Source organism: Buteo buteo, chromosome 4, assembly GCF_964188355.1.
Source record: "Buteo buteo chromosome 4, bButBut1.hap1.1, whole genome shotgun sequence".
In the NCBI taxonomy this organism is placed as follows: Eukaryota; Metazoa; Chordata; class Aves; order Accipitriformes; family Accipitridae; genus Buteo; species Buteo buteo.
Window position 1 is genome coordinate 3,992,106 of NC_134174.1, and position 24,259 is coordinate 4,016,364.

The 24,259-nt window shown below is 40.7% G+C and overlaps 1 protein-coding gene across 14 annotated transcripts in view; it reads left to right on the top strand.

Moving 5' to 3' along the window:
• Positions 1 to 24,259, top strand: part of LOC142029704 (uncharacterized) — a 131,630-nt gene that overhangs the window by 992 nt on the left and 106,379 nt on the right. The window lies entirely within an intron of this gene.

Below are 24,259 nucleotides of genomic sequence, written 5' to 3' on the forward strand. Positions count from 1 at the left end.
GCGTGGGTATCCCGAATCGAGCAAAAATAACAACAGTTCGTTTCCCCCCCCCCCCCCCAAAAAAATAACCCCCCTCCCTCCCAACGCCGGACGGGAGGGGGGGGGGGGCGGTCCGCATTTCCAAGTGCGTATGGAGAAAACAAGATGCGGCCGCGGGAGGGGAGGCGGCGGCGGGGGGGGGGGTGGAAGGCGGGGAGGGCCGGGCCGGGCCGCGCCGCCGCTCGCCAGCCCGGGTCCGTGACACAGGCGGTGCCGCCGGCAGCGGGTATATTTAGCACTTCCACCCCCCCCCCCCCCCTTCCCGGCGGCGGAGCCCTCCGCATGCTCCGCGCCCGGTGCGAGCGAAGGAGCGAGCGCTCCTTTGGTGGATCGAGGCGGGCCGGCCGAGGGCAACGGCTGTTGCCGCCCCACAGGTGGGTGCGTGAGGAGGGAAGGGGCAGCCCCGGGGCGAAGCGTTGGCCTTGAGAGCGTTGGGAGCGGTTCTGTGTTGAGGGGAAGGGAAGGCGGGAGGTTGTTGAGGGGGGGAGACGTGAGGTGAGGCGCTGACAGGGCCGGGGGGGTCCGGCCCGGGGGAAGAGCGGCCGTGGCGGGGAGAGGAGAGGCGGTTTCCCTGCGTGGCGCAACTCGGGGCTGTTGCGGGAGGGCGGCCGGCGGGAGCTCGGGGGTGGGATGGGATGAGGGGCCGGTTGTGCGGCCGTGGCTGCTGCCAAGGGGGGGGGTCGGCGACGTGAGGCGGGTGTGAGGGTGAGGTGGGGGGGGGGGGGGAGGAATGTCTCGGGGCCGGCGGCTTCGCTGAGAGGCGGGAAGCGCGCGCGACCCCTTCGACGCGCGGCAGCGGCCCCCGCCTGGCGCCTCCTCAGCGCTGCTGCACCAAGGCGGCGGGAGCGGTGGTGGCGGCCACGCCCACCGCGCCCGGCGGCCAATCGCCGCGCCGCTGGCGGCCGCCCCCCCTCCCCCTTCCTCACCCCTCATTCCTCCCCCCCCCCCCCCCCCACCTCGCCTTCCCCACCTCCTCCTCCGCCCGCCCTTGGCAGGGCGCGAGCGCGGCCCGCGCCCGCCCACCCGCCTGTTTGTTATGGTCGGGGCCACGTGCCGCCGGCTCAGGCGGTCACGCGGCCGGGCCTCGCGCCGCCCCCCAGCCGTCGCCCGTCGCTGCCCGGGGGAGACGCGGGGCGAGGGCGCCCGAGGGGGGCTCGGCTCGGCTCGGGTCTGACAGGGTGCCGGGCCTGGTTTGTCGTTCCTGGGGACGGGGTGGGTGGGCCTGAAGGCCTTCTGCCCGAGGGGAGGTGGCCGGGACCCTCTTGTGGCTGGCTCCGGGGTCTTGGCCGGCGTGCGGCTGAAGGGAGAGGCCGTTGGGGCCCTGCCCCGTTAAACCCTCTGAAGGGCCTGTCCCTGGCTAGCAGGGTCTACCCATGGCCGAGCCGTGACAGCCTATCTGCGGTTGGCTCTAGCCTCCGGAGAGGGAGGTTTTTCTCTCCGGAAGAGAGCTGTTTATGCCCAGTGATTTTTTTTGTTGTTGTTCCTTTTTTTTTTTTTCCCCTCCTCTCCCTTCCCTCCGTGCTATCCTGCATAAGCCACAGCAGTAGCTACGTATCTGCCTAGCCCGGCGTTGTTAAGGCATGCCGCTTTATGTAGGTAACACAGGGGAACGCCGCGAGGATCGCGTTTAGCTATCGGTCTCCTGAGCCTGAAGCCTTGAGCCTATTTATAGGTAGGTTGGGCAGTCTTTAGCGTGAAGGACTTGTGCTGCGTCCGAATCTGTGGCAAAGTGAGGTATCTTAAATGATAGTGTTTTGTTTTTGACGAATCTTTGTTTCTGGAAATAGGGCTCTATGGAAAGCTCTGGAGGAATGGTTGCTATTAGGCTATATGGAGAGGGACTAGTCAGTTTGGAGTTGAGAAACGTAATGCCATTTTAATGTAACTTCTCGGATAGCAGAACAAACAGTAAGAGGATACGCAGTTCTAGATTAGTGGCTTTCAGCTTGCAGGCAGTGGACCCCGGCGGTCTGCAAACAACTTACCCGAGGTCGGTAGGAAGCAACAGAGGAAAGGACATCTGTTTTCTGTAGGCTTGTGTTCATTATACAGATTTCTGCACCACTAACTATTCTGGGGCTGACAAGCTGAAAAAAAATACGGAAGACTGCTATTCTAGATCACTAAGATGTTTTGGTTTAGAACAAGTGGAGGACGGGTGGAAAACCCCCTTGTATCTGTGTGTTTTGTTGCGTACGTTCCTATTGTGCTGTTTAAAAGCTTAAAATTCGTTCTATTTCTAAGAATTACATAACCATTGATAACACTGTGACTCCCAAATAGCCTTAAAGAGTTAAATAACAGCAGATGAACAAGAATAGGTCAAGAAGAGGAGAGGTGGTTTTATAACTGATGATGAGGATGGTGCACAGATACTTAAAACTGCTTTGGAGGTGCACTAGAAAGGAGTCTTCTGTTACTAGTAGTAGGATTTTAATACCCTGTAAATACAGAACATGTGAAGGAGGGTGGAAAGATAAGGTTCACAGTTTTATGCTGGTCTAGTCCAGTAAATGGATCGGAGATGGTTTATGATGCTTCACGTGCTTTCACTTCTGTACCATCATAACTTTATCAGTACAATTTTCTGCATCTGAAATGATGAGAGTTTCCAGATACTGACTGGTGTTGATGAGGAGGGAATCTGCCTTTAAAATAACACAAAGGGTAATGGCTCTGAAACCAGTGAGGATCTCTGTAATGGTGAAAGGACTGGGGTGGTAATCGGCTGTATTTGGCACATGCTGTGGAGAGCTGAACTTTTGTGCTGGCTATAGGAGTAATTTGAAACGGTGTTACCTGCAGAAATAATGTTTATTCAACCTGGATAGTATACTTGGTTTGTACGGGCATAACGGCATATCTCTGTATTTTTGGGGGGGGGGGGTGGGGTTGGGGAAGAGGGGGGAACCCCAATGCTACCTTAGAATAGGAAATTAATAGGGAGCAGTTGGTTTGTTAGAGACGTGAGAATACCAGGAGGTGTGCAGTAACAGAGCGTGCCAGCGTCTCTGATTTTTGAGTGTACGTGGAATTGCTGGTGGAATTGATGCACCAGGAAATTGCTTTCTCTGTTGTTGGTGGTGAGACGCAGTTAATGTGAAATGAGCCCTTTGGATCCCATATCCCATTTCTCTTTAATATAAGTAAGATCATTTATCTTCTCAGACAGCCAGAGGAAAAAATACTTCATTTTGTAACTTTTAGTTCACCTTCTCTTCAGTTGCTGTCCGTTCGTGACAAGGCACAATGGGTGCAGTACACTGTGTTCTGCAGAGCTGTTTTGGTGACGAATACAATGTATATGAAAAAAGGTCCATGAAAAATGGGTATTGTGCCAGTGCACTTTATGTATAAACAATACCCATTTATCTCTTAAAGAGGTACTTAAAGCTTTATTTTAGGATCTAATTCTTTTCCAAATTTCACTGGCAAAAAGGTCACTTTTTTTATTCTTCGTGAGTACTTAAAAAGCATCTGAAAATATCTAAACTAGTGTTAGTATTGGTTTTGCAATAGGAAGTAATGAAACTTTTTTTCTGTTTTAATAAAAAGGGGAGTTGTGAACTTCTAAAAATGTGTTCGTTTATGCTACTAGTAGCCTATTATATGGTTAAAATTAAGAGGATCTCTTTTAATCGAGGCTAGATTTTTTTTTTTCCAATTGCTTTAATCACGTGTTTATTTCTTTTATATTTAAAAATTAAAACATGCAGTCATGGTTTTTGTCCTCTCGTGTAGTGACTAGCTGTAGTTGATAATGCCGTATTTGCAAGGTGTTTTTCCATAAACATCTTGCTCCTGGAATTATTGGCAGTACCAGAATGTCAGCTTGAAATGCTGTAACATAAAGGGTAAGAGTACTTGCAAACATGAATGCTGAAATACGAAGTTAAAAAAAATAATCTCTCCCCAGCAGTTCTTTCGGGTCAGTTTGATGATAATTTTGGATCCTGACTTGTGGCTTTCTAAATGAGTGGAGATGGAATTAAAGGGGCTGCAACTGTTTGTCACAAATTTAAACATAAACAGAGTTTTTCTTTCGGCTTTGGATTTCATGAAAATACAGTATAAAATCCAGTACCTTTTTTCAGTCCCTTGGGATGCTGCACCTCAGCCAGCAGATGTGGCATTGTTGTCGTAACAGCAAGGTTGGGAATCGGAGATGTTTGTTCTGAGTTTTACCATTACCAAGGTCAGAGATTTCATCCTTCCGTAGATTCCTGACCTGGGCACTTAACGCTTGCAGGGGGTCCTAATTCATTAATTTTCATGAACTATCTTGAGCTCTAGAAGGAATGTGTTAAATGTCCCCAGTATCATGCTTCTTCACAGACATAAGTTTGGAGATCTCTGAAAGACTGACATCTATATAGCAAAAATATTAATTCTGGTAGTAAAGCAGTCAAGCTGAGAATGTTTTATAAGTTTCTTATATAAGAAAGTGATGTGTCTCGTAGGACAATAGAAAAGTGATAATTGTAATGATATGCTTGTATTGATTAAAACTATTTAATACGGACATTGAAGTTTTGCTATTGACAAAGGTTCTTGTCTTAGGAGCTCTGCACTCTAAACGTGGAAAGCTTTGTGGATGAGGGGAGATGGTACTATTGAATTAGGTTTCACAGTAAGCTGAATCTCAGTGTTACTTGAAAACTATTTTTTCATAATTATGTTATGAAGCATTAATGAGGCACTGCTGATGGTGAGGGGTTTTTTTTAATATTCTTGCTAGGCTAGAAATTCATTGCTAAAGCATAAACAAAAGAAATTGAGAAACAAATGGTTTAAATGGCATTTATAACAGCATTTGTAAGCCGTGATTTTACAAACACTCCTCTGAGTGTTTAAGGAGTAGGTCCTGTTGAAGAATGTAAATTGTGCAGTTGTGTAGAAAGTAGACAGAGTTGGTAAATACAAAGATGCTAAAGCAGTCATAATATTTTTCTGTCTTATATTTCAGATTCTTACTCTCTTGCAACCAAACCCATAATGTGCTTACATGTGAAAAATGCTGTACAGTATTCTCATCTTCACAGAAAACTTCTGAAGTCAGCGTGCTAGTAATATCGAGATTCCCCCCCCCCCCCCCCCGCTTTGTGTCATCCGACAAATGGTCAGAAGCAGCAGTTAGTTGCCTGGGTGGGAAGATGGGGTGGGCAGAATGGGGAGAGGGAAACCTGGTAAGCATCGCGCTCTACTTCACAAAATGTAGGTATTTTGCCGCCCCCCCCCCCCCCCCCCCCCGCCTTTTCATACAGGAACATGCTGATTTGCCTGTGTGCTACACCAAAATGTAGCAGTATGAGTGCAGCTACTGTAGTGCTGAGCCTGAAGTAATCCTTACTTTTTTCATGGTGCTTATTAGCTTAGGTTGAACATTGTCTGCAGAACTTCTCCCAGTGCAGGTGGAGTGAGTTTGGATCTCTCTGGAAAACATACCCTGAATCTGGGCGAATTCTTTTTCCATCTGTGTTGTCATCGGGTATAATTTTGGTAGCATACACATTTTTAGAAAAGAAGGATGATTTTTGTATTCATGTAGTAACATTGTGTACGGAATACACAGAAAATATGCTAATTCGAATAATACCTATATTATGTTCAGGTTACTGAATTCTAGTGTAATTGTAGGAGCTTCTGCAGACAGAATTGTGAAATGAAGGCAGATACTGGCTAAACTACAGTGTGCAGAGGAAATATGGTAGAATCGAACTGATGTTCGAATTGTAGCCTATTCAGAAAAAAAACCCCAAGCGTTTGCTCTGTTTTATCTTGGTTACTATTTGTATCAGCAAAGCAAGGTGTTTCCCAGTGGCTAGATATTGAGTGGTTGGTGGCAGTTCGTCCAGAAGAGATGTGTTTGAACCTGAACATACCTTTGTGTTTGATTATTGGAACTTGGGAGATTTCTTGTTACCCGGCTAGTGTAAGCAGCTCTGAAGTCTCCTGGGAGGGAGAAGATGCATCTAGCCAAAGTGTTTACTTTTAGCAGGAGGAGAAATAGGACATTTCTGGCTATTGTCTGGATGTGTTTTGTAAACTGAAAGCACTGTTAACGCTTTTAACAAGCTGTAATTGCTGTATCATTGTGAGTTCTGCAGTCTGGCATTTTTAGTGTCCTGTCCCGCCCCCCCCCCCTTTTTTTTTTAACATAACTTCAAATGTTAATCTGTTAACATCTGCTGTATATTGCTGTATCATCTGTAGTTCTTGGGAGATGTTTATATTCTGATTTCTGTGACTTCGTGGCAGTGCCCCAGGGTCCCAGGGCATTCAGGATTGTGTTTATCCTATTGATAGAGAACAGGATTCCAAATCTGTGAAAAGCAATAGGTATTTTTTCTTGGCAAGATGTATGTATAGAAAAGGTATACGTAAGAAAAGCTTAAATGGAGCAGCAGTCTTAAACTCCTGCAGTATGAAATACTGCTTGTGTTCTAAGGCAGCTGTCGGTGATGTTTCGATTGCGTGAAGCATTAGGCTTATTTGAAGGAGGCTTTTAAGTGTAGCACAGAGATGTGCGAGTGTCGTTGCCCTCTGCCGGAGGCAGTCAGCAGTACAGAGCTGTGTGCTGGGCCCGAACTGCCAAAGCTACCCGAAATTGCTGTGTGGGCTCTTGGATGCCGTTCCCTTCCTCACCTGTCGCTCCAGCTTCCTTGTCAGCTCAAGTTCAAAGATACCGTCTTTCTTCTAGGGCTGTAGCAGTGGCCCCTACTCAAGCCAGATCGTCTGTTTCTTCCTCTTTCCTTCTTATCTGTGTCCATGAGCATCTGTTCAGTGAAGCCTTGTAGTTGTTTGTGTAAACATAAAGCCAAACGGTGGATCAAGTGTTACAGGACCTGCTGCTTCTCCAAAGATCGTTGTCCTGGAGCTGCAACTAATTCTGGTAGCTTCGATGGAGAATTGTGCACCCTTCCCATAAAAAAGGAAATAAAAAGGGTTTAATCTTTGGATTGTTAGCCCTGTCTCTTTTTGATAATCCAGAGATACCTGTAGTACAATATTCACCTAGAAATCAGTATTTTGAATGTAAAAGACACTTAAATTTGATCAGTGTTCACACAATATGGAACAGGAGTGAGGTCGGACTAACTTGATACATGTGGTTTCACTAACTCACTAACACCAAAGGTATCTGCTGTTTTGATAAACCTATAGTGTAGCACAACTATTTGGGTGTGTGTGGGTTTTTTTTTGTTTTGGGGTTTGGGTTTTTTTTTTTTGTGTGGCTTAGGAAAATGCCTTCTTTTTGGTTTTCAAGAAACTGCAGTTTTCATATGTTGCTGGTGTCGAGGTTAAAGGGAGTTAACAAGGGCAGAGTTCAGCTATACTACTGCAGTAGACGTTTGATGGGAGCCTCTGTTCTCCCAGTCCTTGTTAATGGAATTGCTGATGTTCGTGAGGAAGTCCTTGATAAATATTGGAGGAAAAAAAAGTCAGAGATGGTGACCGGGGAGAAGTAACCATGAATTGTGAATTTAAATGTGATTTACTAAGTAAAGCTGTAAGACTCAAAAGGCAGTATTACTTTGGTAATGAGTGAGTGACACCCATAAGCAGCAATAATTTGTATGGGAGACCAAAACTGCTTAATATAGCAGATGAAAAAACAGTGGTAGGGATGTTTGATGGGTTAACCCAGGCCCCTAGCATTGTGATGGGAGAGAAGCATCTTTTAGAGCACTCTTTAAATTACAGAAGCATGGCAAATAGATTCTCACGGGGCAGCCTGGGTGTCAGGATCTAATCCTCTGCTACTGCAAGCAAACGTGCAGTATGGCTTCTGCAACAGTTTTCAGGCTCCAAACTGAAACCCTCATTGCTCCTCTGAAAAGGCTGTTCCACTGTCTGACTTCACTGATTTTAGTTTTCAATTCTAGTGCAACTGTACACAGCCAGCTTACATTCATTTGTTGTACAAATAGTGTCCTTCAATGTAAATGCCTCTTTCTCTCTCCCTAGTGTTTTGCACATGCTGCATCTGCAGATAGCAGTTATGTTCATTTATAGCCTTTATTTTGTTGTAAACCAGCAGTTCTTAACTTTTTCATGCCCTTCCCCCTTTTCAGGATGTATTGCATGCTCCTGTAATTTAAAGACCACTGGTTTAAAAAACAAACCCTTCTAGTCTTTTCCTGTAAAGCAAACTTCATGTTCCTGTGGGTAAATTTACATTTGAGGAGGTCTGTGTAAAATTATTCTCCTAGTTGCTGGGTCAGGTAAATATTATAAATACAATTTGTCGTATCTAATGTTATCCTGGTCATAGTCTCTGTAGGATATATCTGGTTGTATTTATCCCTTTCGTTGATGTTTTCCTTTGAAATTACAAAGTACTCCTATTATCATGAACAGGTTTAATTCTGTTCCAGATGCTATGGGCTGATAAGGTAGTAATGCGTCTTCTGGCAGCTTCTTACAAGATCAGTTACCATAAAAAACTGTTTTTACCCAAAGTATATGAGGTGTACTTTGAAGAACAGGTTTGTGGTGTGCATACAATTCCTAATAGGCAAGGACTCTAATTTATTTTTTTTCTTATTCTGCTCCTTTAGAAAAGTCTTCCTGGCTAGATTAAAACTGGAAGTCAGCTCTGAGACTTTCAGGCACAGTCTCTTTGGTAGCTATGTCAACACTAGTTATTGTATACCTCTAATGTTATCCTACAAAACAGTGTCTCTTATGGCCTGCAAAGTTTATCTTGGGTAAACTATTCTGGCTTATTTAATTTTTGTATTTGATCCGTAAATCTTTGCAAAGATCTTAACCAGTGTTGTTAACTGTTCATTTTTCTTTTTAGTAATGTGGGCAGAAATGCATAAAGTTTTTGAAAGGGGTTGCAGTGATTCTTTCTCACTTCAGGATTTTTCTGTTTGTCGCATTTTTGAAATGTTCCTTTATGGCTGTGCCTGCTATCAGTATCCGTACTAGGTCTTGTCTTCAGTCGGCTGCTGCCTTGCAGGAAACAAGAAGAGGGGTGAATAAGTCCATCCTCTTCCTGCAGGTGGCATTCACGATTCCTCTGTTTTCTTCAGTTGTTTTTCTGCCTTTCCTGCAGCAAAAGGAGACTTTGCCTATTGGCTGAATGCCAGGTTATCTTTGTGGTTTGGTGGTTCTGGAAATTTAAAAAAAGAATCTACAAGAGAGTAGAAATTTTAAGCAGGGGCGGGCAGCAACAGGTAGGTCCTCTTCATCCCCTCTGTCCTTGCTGTGAGTGGTGGGCTTTATGTGGTAACCTGTTCTGTTACTATTATAAAATTTAGCTGTGGTCATACTCGAAGATAAGCTTTCAGTCGTAACACATGTTTTCTACTCTTCTGGCCCCTTACTGCCACCAGGTATTGAAAGCATGAAGATGAATGCAAAATGCATCTTATGCTCATAGTAGTGTTTAAAGTAATCTTCCTGCGGATTGCAGCTGTATGGCTCGTAACATAAAGATTTCTTGAGTGAGGAATGGGATAGTTATACCTGTTTTTTCTGTAGACCAGGGCCTCTAAGTAAGTGACTTCACATCCTGTGGTTGTAAGGTATGTGTTTCCCTGGCATCTCCACTCTGTGCAGTAGATGGATGGAGGTTTTCAGGATACATGCTTTTAAGACTGACTTTGTAGCAGCATCTCTTGCAGAATTGACTTTGGAATCTAATTTTCCCTGCTAGCATTATTTTAGTTTAAAATGGATGAAGATTGTAAAGATGTGTTTTTCTCAGCTAATCGGTACTCAGCTGACCCCTCTACATTCTGTGTCTCTCAAGGGTTCTGTTAAATAATATTTATATTAATAGTACCATCTACTGCTGAATCCCTCCTGTGGTTTATAAGAGCATATTTAAGTATTACATTATGTTAACCAGCTTCACTGATAGCTCAGGATTCAAGTTGTTTGTATTTGCAATTCTGCTGCGAAGTTCTTCATCTCCTGTGGGTGTTGTAAATACCAGAGGTTGGGACTGCAGAGAAGGAGTCTTCTAACAGCCTGGGCAGCAGGGGCTGGGATTCTTCAGCGCTGCAGGGGAAGGGGCTAGCTGAAAGAAACTGTCTTGAGATCCATCCACAGTCAGCTTGCCTTACTGGGGTATTTGGTATATGCGCCTCAGTGTCACCAGCAAAAAGGCCGCAGCAGAGGAGGCAGCAAGTGAGTGGGGCACTGCCTGTGGGCAGCGGTTCCCGAAAGAGGACTGAAAGCATAGAAGCACAGAAACCCGGACTAGGTAAGATTAAAAATCAGAGACGGTGAAGAAGAGACAGATGACCGACATATAGAGACTGGAATAGGTAAGGTTCTCTTTTAGCAAAGCTTAATATAAAAAGTTAAACAAAAATGTTTCCTTGGTACACAGAAATCAAACTTGAACAATTCATACAACTTTTCTATGTTTCATCTGGTTATTAGTAATTCATGTTCCTAGTAAATATTATTATGTGGTTTTGCTGACTTAAGAGGCCTGTCAGTTGAATTTTATAAGCTCCTTATTATATTACCTACTTCTTGGGTCGGGAAGATAACAGTGTATCCGTGTAGGAAGGTATGCCATCCCATACTCGGCTACATGACAAGATAGTGGTATCTGAAGCTCTTGCCTTTGCTAGACCGTCGTCCTACGTGTTGAATTTCTGCTTGCATGTTCCATAATCCTAATGATTGGCCATGCTTCCTTGTCATTTGCTTACTGCCCTTTCTTACAAGCACTGGTGTTTGACCTGATTGTGTACATACGGAAGGGTTGGTGCCTTTTCTAGAGAGAACCATTGAATTGATGGAGGAATGGACTTCAGAAGTGTCAAGTGCCTGAAGCTCTGGTGCGGAAGTTAGTTCAGGAATAAAGCAGGAATCTTAAATTTAGATTTCATGGTAAGATATGTCATTGTGCTATCACTAGATTGATGTGTTGGCCCAGGGTAATGCTGGCTTTTGAAGAGCTTATCTTCAAATGTTTAAAAATCTGTTCTTGTGTTTTACCATAAACTGATGTGGTCCAGCAGTCATCTGGCTCACATACTGGAAATATTTTGTTTTTCTTTTTACATGACTCATTACCATGCATTTGTAACTATGGTTATTTTCTCTTAAAGGATTTGTTCTTCCCTTCAATTATCGTGATTTGGGGCATTCAGGTTTGATTTATTACCAATGTGGAAATTCCTCCAGGACTGCTAGCTTCTAAATAAATCTTTTAGGCTGTTTGCCCATGAAATTACCAGTTGTCTTGTTACTTCTGCATTAGTGTAAATTAGGACTTCAGTGAGGTTACGTTGCCCTACTGCACGTGTGAATGTTAAAACTTATTTCGGGTGTCAAAGCGTTGCTTATAATGTGTTTGGGGTTTAGCTGCTGCTAGAGGTGCTCTGAATTGCTCAGTGCAGTGGCATGTACTTAGACTGATGAAATGAGTGAACTACCACAGCACATTATTACTGATAGTTTGGACTCCACGTAGCTTGAAAAAATCATGAAGAATCATTGCCCATGAACACTTGTTCTCACTAAGGTGTTCCATTAATAGCTAGTGATCACTTCCCTTTTTTCTTGCATTAAGAATGTTATTCTGTTTTCTCTAAGACATTTCTTTACAATCAGAAGATGTAACATGCTTTCTGAAGGATTGCGTTGCAGTTTTTCTTCATTGTTTTATTGCTGAAGGGGTCATTTGAGATAGCAGAAGTTGCGATTGGGTCAGTTTTATTCATTATTTCTTCAGTATTTGATATTCTTTTTTCTTACCTTGATTTCCTGGTCTAAGATACTGCTGATGGTGTTTGTATACTACTGTAGAATTACTGGTAACTTCCAGTAAGAATATTGAACTGGAAATGGCTTCCTAGGTTTCTTAGTCTTGTCACTTGGTATAGGAAGCCTGATGTTGTATAATTGCTGTATAATTTGTAATTTAAAATAGTCAAACTCTTATCTTAAGGACGGGGTTTTTTACTTCTGTTATTAGAGTTAGAAGAAAGGTTCTAATCATCAGAGCATCCAGGATCTTGAAAGTCTTCGAATTGCCAGCCTAACATGTTAAAGGGCCATTTCATACCCACTTTTTTGATGATAATTGCAGGTTTTGCCTTATGCAGCTCTCTTTGCTCATGTTCATTCCTCTAATGCTTTTACGACCAGGAATTATATCACTACCTCTTCAGTCAGGTAAGCAAACAAAACTTCCAGTCTGTGTTCCCGGTATTGATTTTCCCATTCTGATCATCCTAAACTGTCCCTGCTCTGCATACTTGGCTCAGAGCTGAGCTGGATTTGCACCTTAAGTTTGCCTGCTGCCCGTGCTGTTAAAACAGCATGGGACAGAGAGTCCCTTAGCATCTCCTTAATATCTTCCAGAACATCTGAAGTCTGTGGCGAGTTAGCTTGCTGTGCTGGGCTTTGATGTGTAGTGCAGTTGGAATTGTTCATCAAAGCAGAAACATGGTTTAAGAAACTATTCTTAATCATCTTGCTGTTGTTAGCTGCTGCTCCGCAGCTGAGACTGCATGAAATGACTGCTTGAATCGTCCTCCATTTCCTGCCTCAGAAACTTCGTGGTCCTGCCTTTCATTTTGGAACTGGTGCTGTTGTGTGTCATTTCCCAGCTGAGACCAGTATGGAGGCTGCAGGTGCTGCTTCTCTTCGCTTCATTCAGCTGATTCCTGCAGTTGAACAGTTTAACACAAACCACTGATGGAGCAGAGAATAACAAAGCAGGAGCTCATGCACGCAGGCATCCATCGTTGCTGGGAGGCAGCAAGAACAAGCAACCACTTTCTCTCCGTTTATACCGGTGCTCCTCTTTTGCTCTTTTCCACTCATGGTCTAGAGTAAATCCTTTGTCTGCTGTCACTGGTCTTGGCTGAGAAATCATAATTCTTGGTCTAAGACCACTGCTAGTGATCAGATGATTTTTTTTTCTTTTTTTTTTTTTTTCTTTTTAAACGTACGGCAAAGTGGACTAAGTCTGTGCATTCTGGGAAGCACTGAACTCTCAGTTGAAAGGTAGTGGTTACCCTCTGTTGCCATTTCTGCTACCTAAAAGCACCTTTCTTTTCATGCCCAAGTCTGAATCCATCTTTCTTAAACAGGGCACACACAATAATTAAATGAATTTTCCAGGCAGCCATAAATTGGAGTCACAATTGCTTTATTTCACAGGTATGTCACTCAGATGACCCATGGTCACTTTGTAATGGGCTAGGCTTTTTCCTCCTTTGTAGTTTCCCAATGAAGGAGCTGTTTGCCTGGTGGGAATATTTATTATACCCAGGTGTATGACTGTGCATCTTGTGCTGTTGAAATTCATCCTACTGCTATTGTTCCAAGTCTGTGATGTTAATCAAATTCTTTATGTACAGTGTCTCAATTCTCCTTTTCTAACTCGCTTCTATCAAAACCCATCAACAAAAGCCAGGATTACTAGTGAAAAAACTGCACCAAAACTAACCCCAGACCTCACTGATACATTTATAATTCTGAGCATCTACACTTAGCCATCAGCAAAGACCATGAATAGTTACACGTGGAGGTCTTAATGCAGCCCATGTATTGAAAAAAGTTGGGGTTTTGTGTATTCTCTTTTATCAAGATTCCAAACAGGTCTCAGAGTATATTGGTGGATTTAGGAAAAAGCAGATGGTGAGGTCCAGTTCTTCCTGAAGGCATTTCAGCTCACTTGGAGCTATTGAACTCAGTGAAGTAAACCAGACAGAGAACCTGCTGATTTAAGTGTAGAGAAAGGCAGGAGTTTCTTCCAATCAGTGATAGAAGAGCTGATATCAGAGTGGTTAGATTTTTGTACTAGTTGGGTAGAAATAGTGAGGGCTTCAGATGCAAGTGTTTGGATAAGTACATTGAAGAAGAAACAATATAAAGAATGAAGAAAGAACTGAGCCTGCTTTAAAAGATGAGAAGATAAACAGAACCTACAAGCCACATTAAGACATGTCAAACAATGATAAATAAACACCAAAAAGATTCTTCAGTCATTCAACTAAAAAATAGAACGGGGAAGCAGAGCTGTCATTGCAGGTGATAGCATTTCAGCATGTGGTTCAGTCCTGTTTAAGTATGTGGGTTAAAGGCAGGATGATTAATGGACATGGTTTAGAAATGGACGCACATGCAGAAGTGAATGATGCTAAAGCACTTAACTCCAGGTGAACCGATAAGCTTCAAAAAAGACTTGGAGAGATACATTCTCTTAGTATGCTTTCAGTAGCCTTCTGAAATGTTAGAAGAGATTGAGACATTGAGTACCTGATAAAGAAAATACAATTAACTTATCAAAAGTAAATTATGCTAGAGTAACCTGAAACCTGCTGTGGTAAGACCTGCTTTTTCAAAAGTTGGTATTGCCCTAGTCTTTGGTAAGGTTCTTGATAGGAATCTACGTAGAAAAAAACCTTGCTTAAGCTGTACAAGAAAAATGTGTTTTATAAGAAGACTTGTAACATTGGTGACCAGAGGGGCAAGAAGTAGTGACAAGTAGTTTTGGAAATGGAGGGAAAGGGGTGGGGACAGTTGGTAGAGAATACAAAGGGTTTTGGTGATTGGCTTAGTTGTGAGGCGTAACTAATCATCTGCCTGTTAGGGCTTTGCACAATAGACTTAAGATTCAAAACTAAAAAAAAAAAAAATCACTGAAGGTTTATGATATTGGAGAGATTTAATGGTGTTTCACTGCTTGGAATGGCACAAGTGTTGCATCAATGTGTATTTAAACCTGTGAAAACCCTATTCCTTTCGTCTACAGTTTGGCTTTCATAATTGGGAAGCATTGAGTTCATAGTTAATGTGGACGTTAAAAGAGAGTGGTAGCAAGAAATACTGCTCTCTTTCATTTTGTAATTGTGTGGTATTTATAAGAAGCTGTGAGGTCATTGGCTTCCGGTATGAGCCACTTCCTGAAAACCTTGTTTTACATGGTAAATCTAAAAATGTATTTCTTAGAAGAACTCAGCTGTGTTTTGTTTTCTTTCCTGTTGCTTCTGAGTGTCCACCTTACTTCTGTTTCTACTCCAGAGCTTATACACCACTGCAGAATAGGGATACCTTGTGAAGGAGGGTAACGCTGCAGAGGGCACAAGCTGTATTGGAGAAGGTACTGCAGAGAAATACGGTTCACAAAACCCAGTGCAGTCAGTGGTAGCATGGAAACAACTGAAACACACAGTCTGACACGTAGGAAGTATTGAACAGTCTCAGGCTTTAGTAAATTGTGGGTCATACACTGACAAATGATCCGATTATATTTAAAATAATGAGGTAAAACCAATATCAGCAAAACTATTTTGTGTTATTTTTGTGTTGAGTTCCAAATATGTAAAAAGGCAATTAGTTTCTTGCAAAGTGTGCTAAAATTAATTTTTTATTCTTTTGAATGTAAGGTTTTCATGCTGTCAGTGGCTTCTGAACTTGCAGGTTTGTAGAATTAGCCATCAAATTTTGTAAGACATCAAGAATTTGGCAGTAAAAGGAAACAAGCATATATGCATGTGTGAAGAAGGAAAGAAGCAGCCTTACTGATATGATTAAAATAGAACATATTTATGGATTGTATAACATTATTACATATAATGTAAAAGAGATTATTTCAACCAAAGTGTGTTCTTTAAAATGTGGAAATAGAGTCAAAGCATTATAAAATAATTAAACTGCGGCAGGTCAGTGTGTGGGGGAACGAGGAAAAATGAAGAGCATATCTAAAGGAAAAATGAGAATTCTAAGGAAGTTAGAGTTAATGTGTGTGTTTTGTGTTTTTTTTTTTTTTTTTTTTTTATTTTTAACCAGGTTGGATGAACTGAAATAACTAAAAAATTTATGTATTTTTTTTTAAATAACAGTGTAATCCTAAAATGTGTGGATGACATCTTTGGGGGTTGAGTGTTTTGGGTTTTTGTTTGTTTTTTTTTTTGTGTGTGTGTGTGTTTTACCTCTTTGCATTAACTGGCTAAAATACTAGTTAAGGCTAATACCTAGGCTAGCAGAGTAAAGACTTAACTAGAACAGCTTTGTAAAGGAGTGCCTTGATTTATGAATTGTTTAAGTTTTGCAATCTGTGAAGATACAGAGCTTCTGCTGTGAAAATGAGTGATTGAACATCATGTGTCAATTTGAAGGTTGGAGATGAACACAAATATTTGTGGTTAATACATGAATTCATTTCAAATTGAGTTATTTTGTTTGATGCTCATGTAAGATACATTGAAACTTACTAGACTTCACAGAAATAATAACAATGGGAAATTCTTAAAAATACAAATAGTTCTTAAATTTACAAACAGTTTTATAATAATGTGGTTTTAGCCAGTCAGCATGCTGTTTTATAATAGCTATAAACTCATTCTATCTCCAGAAAGACATGCTGTCTGTCAACCTATAGTTGGCAACATTCCTGTAAATTTCCATGGTAATTTTATTGGTAATTAGTATTTGTCAATACCTTGTCTATCATAAGCCTTACATGTCTCAAACCTCTTCTACCCATATAGCAATCAGTTTGCAGACTTCTAAAACTACAGTTCAGACCTCAGCTTTGTGGCTTTTATCACCTCTGTATGAAGAACATAGGTTTTAATTTTACTTGAGATGCCAGTGTTCACTGTTCTGTTGATGGTATTTTTTTTTCTCATTTTTTCTCATCCAAGTTTAAAACTTGTGGCTGTGGAACCGACATCCTCATCAGTGTGTTCTTACTTCTGATGTTTATTATTTAAAAACTTGTCTCTTCCTATGAATCTGAAAATAAAGACTACGTACTTAAGTTACTGGGAACTGCGGGAGTGTGCTTTTGTTTGGGATTAAGCTCTAACTTTACAATAGCAGGTTCAGCTCATGTCTTAATAGGAGGCATTAATGTGCTTGTCCCGGTGTCACGATGCAATTGCTGCATTGCCAGGTCTATCACCATGTGATTTTGTTTTACCTATGTGTGCTTCCATTTGTTAGTTCTGAAACGCTAATAACTGATACAAGTTACCACTTTAAAGGACTGGCAGCTTTGGGACTTCAGGAGGAAAAAACCCCTGAACTGATAGCACTTTTTGCTCTAATACTTCACTTGCTGATGTTCATAGTGCATGTCTGAGGATCTTGAGATACTGGGTTAAGTGGAACACGGTGCTTTTGGTATCTGAGCCTCTTGTTTAGAGGTAACTAGATAGCTTGTTGTGGCACTACGTTATAGATATAATCAAAGCTCTCTATTTCCTTTTATCACATGTCCTGGGGAGAATACAGTAGCTTGCTTTGCCTTTAGCATGGTGGTAAGAATTGTAGACATTAAGACAGTACTTAAGGGAAATACTTAAGCTGAAAAGTTATACTGATTGTCAGATTTGAGGTCCAGGTGGACTTTCCTTTCAGTTCAGTCTGGTAGAGTCCTTGAGTCCTTAATGACTTTTACATTCCCCTGTAGCTTGGTATTGTTGTTCACCTGAGATAATCTGGGAATTTCTCATTGAATCAATTTTCACCAGTTCTCTGTCCGGTGCATGGTCTAGTCACCTGACAGGTGAAAAAAAAAAATATCAGGTTAAGCTCTTCTGAAAGAGCACAAAGATGTAATGCAATAAGCTGTGAAAGAAAAGGCTTTAAATTAAGTGACCTAAAGCCTTTGGACTACAGAGTCCTAGTACAGCTGCTTTGTAGAAATGGAGTTGGGGTTGAAGTTCCTGAATCTTGGGTAATTATCGCACTGAAATAACACTGCACGTTTATTCATATTTAAAAATACCTTGTCTTTGGGTGGAACTGTGGCACATAGACCTGGCTGAAAATTGTGTTAGAATCTGCTTATTATTCTGTGTTGCTTAAAAACCTAAACCTTGGAACTACTTTGCAGAAGGCTATTTAGCCTTTGTATGCTCTTCTGAAATGTTAAGTAGCTTTATTGCTTTTATGTTTGGTGTGAAACAGTTACTAGCTATCTTTACATCTTTATTATATTGCCAACTGTACAGCTAGTGTTGAGTTTGTGAAGATTTTATTTACATGAGTAAAGGTGAGCAATATGTGGCTTGACAGCTGCAATTTCCCTAAATAAAAGTAAAATGAAGTAAATGGTTAACAAGAGGAGCCCTTAACTGCATATCACTGCAGTTTCAGATAGTTATCACTAGGAGGACACATAGACCATGATATTAAGAAACTTAACTGTTTACCTTTTCGTGTTAACTGGTTTGATACTAGGAAATTATGTGTTGAAAGGTTTCCATATAATAATGTGTTAATTAAGATATTTTATTTTACTTGAAATTAAAAGAGAGTTGTGTAACGTACTAAAAATGAGTATGATAACATTTGGAAATCTCACGGTGATTACTTTGTCAGTGAATCAGAAAAACACTTATTCTCAAGGTCATATGCCAGTCAGTAATAGATGACATTTAGGTAGAAGTATTCCCTTTTTCTATCATTTATTTTACAATTTTGTATTGCAGGAATTCCTTTACACGTTTTTCTGATATGTTTATGGTGGCTTCTGCTGGGCAGGACACAGTGTAAGATGGGTCACTGGCTGGGATTTGATATGGCATTTGCTGTTGTCTTGATTCAAGTTTATTCTGTTAGTGATCTTTTAAAGTGTTTGCAAATAGATTTCTTTTATTTGTCTATATGTGTTTACTTAGATTCTGATGTACAGTGTCTGTATCAGGTTGAGTAATATGGAAATTAGTCTAATTGATTTAAATAGTTTGTAGACTGCCTGTGTTGCTGAGGCAAGCTGTTACCTAATAAAGATTTCAGAATCTGACTCTTTCTGTATAGAATAGAATCATTATTGATATCACACATGCAGACAAAGATGATAACTGAAGCATATGCTTTAAATAAAATGACATGAGAAAATGAAAAATGGTTTCAACTTTAAAGTTGGTGAAGGATGCACAAAAATAACATCAGATGGAGAGAAAGAGAAACTAAGACACGGATTATTAAGTGTGATCTCTTACTGTTGTATAGAAGGTAATCTTACAGGCTTCCAGTGTGTGAAATCATTGCGACTTCTGTAAGAGTTGCTGTGTTGGATAGAAGTGAAAATACGTCACCTGACTCTTCCAGAGTAATGATCCCTGAGACTACAAGAAAGAGCACAACCCATTCTTAAGTGACTTTTGAAAATTTAGTAGTTGTTTTGCCCCAGTAGATCTGGAGAAGATTGAATGATATCTTGATAAAAAATATTACTTGTGAAATAAATATGATTTTACGTCTCTAGGTTCATAAACTTATTTCAGTGGGAGATGTTTTCCTCAATATTGAAGCTTGTTTCTATAGTTTCATTTTGTTAGACTGAACAGCAAACCGCTGAATCTCCCACTGATAAAACTTGTGGTCTGGAATTGTTGCACAGATGCTTTATTGAAATTTCTGTGTTTGAACACACTTATTCACCTTCCCCTCACTATCTGTTTAACACGGTGTAATTTTTTCACACATTTGCTGGTACTCACTGTGTTGTTTTCATCCTTACAGCAAAACCTGTTTCTTAATTTTCTTGTGGACTATAGCTCCTGTCCATCCATTTGTACTCTCTCAGTTTAGTTGACTTTTTTTTTTGGGGGGGGGAATCAGTCTGTGCTTTATAACAAAAACTTGGTGTTCTGCATGAGGCCCTTAATTGTTGAAAAATGAGGACCCAGCCTGGTTCCAGACTCTCTCAGTTGAGTATCTGTGCTGACTCTGTGGACAAGACTGGACATTCTGCAGATCTTGGGTTTTAACCCCCTGGATCATTTAATTCTTCATAATTTGAGTTGAATTACAAGTTTGTCAAGGCAACTTTTTTTCCTGAAGTGTTGCTGCTAGGGACTCTGCAGAGATTTTTCTGTATTTTGCAGAACTTTCTAGAAGTCTTCAGGAGGACCCGAGTCAGCAAAGTAGTTCATATTCTTTATTTACTACGTAAGTTTTAATGACTGAAGCTTCTCAGTCTGTCTTTATGATTTTTTTTTTAAAGACCTACTAATCGCTCATCCTAAAAATAGCCTAGAATACTCTAAACAATGATTGAAGTATGAGCAGAAACACTGTTTAATGCTACCTGTTATGTCATTAGAGGTCTGCACTGCTTTTCTAAACAATCTAGTTATGATTTTGAGAAGTTTTTGAGCATAGAAGGTAGAGATGAGACTGCTTATTATTACCCAGACGAAAGACTACAATCCTTTTTACTTTAATGGGGAGAATGAGGATGAGACTGCAACACTTAATGTTAATTGTGGAATGTTCAAAATGAGGGCTGTTTTTTGTTTGTTGTTCCTCCTCTCTCCCCACCCCGCCAAAAAAAAAAGGTTGGATGAAATGCTGTGTAGTGAGGAGTTGCACTGGACTAACGGAATGAGTTGTTCATACTAGACAATGGCTGGTGGTACTATCAGAGTATTAACACAGAGAGTAATTATTAGTATCCCAGAATATTTGCAGTGTTCTCAAAAGGCAATACTGTGTTGGTAGTGAAGTAAGTTTTTGATTATTCAGGCCCTTTAAATTAGAAGATTGCTTGCTACATTATTGAATTACACAAATTTGACGAGGCTTTTGTTTTACAATGTAGAAATTTTTAACCTTTGACTAAAATGAGTCCTTTGCAAGTCATTCAAGGCATCACATTAAGATAATGATTCAGATTTTGAGCGAGTTACCAAATCAGATCAATACTGAGATCTTGTTTTGTGAGTAAAATCAAATTAAATAATGTTTCATAAATTCAGCCGAGACTCGCAGATTGACAGCTGGTACAGACTTGGAAGAAGGATCAGGGCAGGGAAGATGGAGAAAGGCAGGAGGTTAAAGCAGGCAACCATCTGATGGGCAGACACTTTTAAAAGGAAGCAGTACAGATGGCAGTACTACTGTGAGTATTAGTATTTGTAGCGTAGCACATTAGGATACTGTATGCATTTACCACTAGGAGTGTAGTGACATGTGAAATCCTGATTTTTGCAGCGTTTAGACTCGCATTACAATAGATTTGCTAGACTTGCATTTTGCAGCCTATGAGGTGTTACAAAGAGCAAATCAAGTATGAAGCAGCCTTCTTCCTTCAGCTTTGGAGCCATATTATATGAACAGGAGAAAAGGATTCTTGGTTGAAATGAGGCATGGGCTGAGGGAAGTTTAGAGGTGCTGAAATAGAGGGTCGTTACATATCGGCTTTTCTCAGCTGGTTCCCCAAACTGAAATGCTTCTCCAAAGTACTTGCGGGTTTATTTCCAGAATATACAGAGGATGAAACATTTATTCTTTTCTAATCAGAAGACCGAAAAAAAAAAAGAATTGGCAGGCTTTCTTTCTCCCCACAAATACAAGGATTTTTGTTACCATTTCAGTGAGTAATTAGTTAGATTTGGTACTCATTTGCCTCGGTGTAGAACTACAGAACGCTGTCAGGGCTGATGGAAAACACTGTCTTTGCAGTAGTGTATTGCCGAAATTAGCATCATTTATGTGGTAAAAGGCGAACAGAATTGGATCATGGTATTGTAGAGTGGTGTAGGATTTGATGTAGTTTCTCTCTTATTGCTAATTTCTGCTAGTGTAACCCTAAAAGAAAACAGTTCTGCGTATTTCTAACAAAATTTCTAAGAAGTAGTCTTCATTTATCTTCTTCAAAGATTGTAAGGTTAAAGAAGAAATCCTACAATTTATTTTACAGTCATAACAAACACTTAAAGGGTTATTTCAGCTGTTTTCCAGAAGTAAATCTGTTCTCATATTGCTGTACTCAGTAGCTGATAAGTTTTTTCTTCATACTTTACGTTAAAGCCTTTTTTGTCATGTTCCCCCCCCCCCCCCCCGTCTTTTTTTTAACTAAAAAAGGTTTTTGTTGCTAAATGGATTTTCTGATTTTAAGTGCCACAAGTGGTAACAGTATTGGGATAATGGATGAGTTTGGGAATGACAATTAACTGCATGTTGTGTTGTTGTTAGTGTTAGAACATAATTTTTTGCTTTGACCAAAAAGGTTTGTTACAACAGGAAAGCAATTTCAACACCAGTATCTGTCATGTCTACGTAGTCATGTAAATAGTTCTGAGAGCTGGAGCAAAGAAATTAACGTTCTGCCCTAGGATACAAGCTTTACCTGCATCAGTCTGATGTTCAATTTTGATAGAGATTTTGATAGTACAGGAGTTGCATAGAGCACCTTGGGTTGCAGAAGAGTGTTTTTATAATTAGTTTTTAAATGTCTTATGGGAAATGTTAGATGCTGCAGTTCAGAGTAGCTGGTTTATTGAAGTTGAAAGGTAATTGAAGCAACATGGGATTAAAGAAGGCTTTCCTGTCTATTCATGTGACCCATCTTAACAGCTTTAACCAAGCAGTGGAAAAGTACACGAGTGTGTCTGTAGACATTTGGCAGTCGGTATCTCCAGAAGCCATTTCTAGGGCCTTCATTTGTTTCTGTTAATTTGCATTAGCTGGTATCAGTTTCTTGAATTTGGTAACAGTCTTGATGTATTCCTCAATTTTAAATCGAAACAGAGTGTGGCAGAAAAGAGGGATAATGAAGGAAAGACGAGAATATTCATCCCTGTGTATTGTGAAGAGAGTAGAAAGCTTGTGTAGAAATAAATAAAATAAATGCATATATAGAAATGGGGGCTGGAGTCTGTTCAGTGCATGAAGGTTGGTCAAGTGTTTTTTCCAACAGAAACAGTGCAATTTGATGGACAGAGAGAGTTTTCAAACTCCATTTATTATCAGTTATTTCAGAGCTGTTGGCCACTAAGTGTGAAGCTTGCACAGCTTGCTTCTAACCACAGTACTGATAAGTTTTTCTGGAATTATGTCTCCATGTTTCCAAGGATGTTATTCCTGGTAACGTTCAGGGTATTTTTCTCTTCTGCGGAATACTTGAGAAGCAGTTGAATCACTAACAGGAATGACAAGCTGGGAAGTTTTGAAGGGAGTGCAATGATCAGACTTGATAGTGCATACTTAAGAAGTCAAACACCTTGCTGACACTAGATCAAAGTTAGTGAAGTGCATGTTAAAACAGCACAGGATTTTTTCTGTATCTTCATGTTTCAGATATTCAGTAATACATAATTTTCATGTTTGTTTGGTTAAGAAAACTTCGTAGTTGATTGACATTAGGAGTTTTTTGAGTAGAAAGCACAGCCTTGGTTGGTTTTTATGGTGTGGCGTTTTTTTTGTTTGTTTTTTTTTTTTTTTTTGACCGAGTACTGAATAAAATCTTTGGAAACTGATCATGAGTAGTAAAATATCTACAAAAGTAGTATTAGGTGTTTTAATCTTGCACATTGTGTTACATGGGGAGCAATATAGCCTAATTAATAAGAATGTAATTTCAGAATGCTGTAGGCTGACCTCCCTCTCACCTATACTGCTGTATGTTGTGCATAAGAGAAATCATACTTTTCTACCTACATTTCATTACTTCTTTCTTCTGTCTAAGGTTCTTGCCTATCCATTGTTTCCTGGTTACGTATAAAAGACTTGGCAGTTTCAGGAAATAGAATCAGATGTGATGGTTCATTTATCTCATGGAATGATGAAATGCCATCTTTTCAACAGAGAAAGGTTGTGGTCAGACTAAGAGGGCAGAATGACTTTGTCCTCGGTGTTATTTCCTTGGCTGATGACCATGGGGTCAGCATGTCTTTAATATTCTGGGCTTGTTTATATAATTTTTGATACCAGAAGTACAAATCGAATCTTCCTTTTGCCAAGGTTTTCATGTTTTGGACAAAAGCATGCCTTGAACTTGCCTAGGAGAAGCCTACAGTTGCTAAGGAGACTGATCCCTCCAGGAGCAGGAGTGTAGGCAGGTGAATGACTGTATCTGAGCAGGTCACTCAACTCTTCACTGTCAGTGAAGGGCTACCTTAAGAAGTTTAGGATGCAATTCCTTGTTTTCTCATGGAGAGACTGGATTTAGTGAAATGAACTATACTAAAGGCTCCACTATTTTAACTAATTTCCTTGGCCTACAGAGGGTACCTAGGCAGCTGGTTTAGATGTAGACACTTGTGTTACCCAAGTCAAGCAAGGTAAATCCCAATCCCAATCTTGAGTGATTCAATTACAGTGCTTTGTAATAAATCTGGGTTTATACAGGTGTGCTGTGGTGTTTTTCTGCAGAAAGCTGTAGAATCCAGGGTCTTTTGTCTTCCAAAATGAAATCAGTGTATGCAAAATAGCCTTTTGCAGGCTGAATGGAGAATTATTAATATTGCACCACTTTTTTTTTTTTTTAACATGC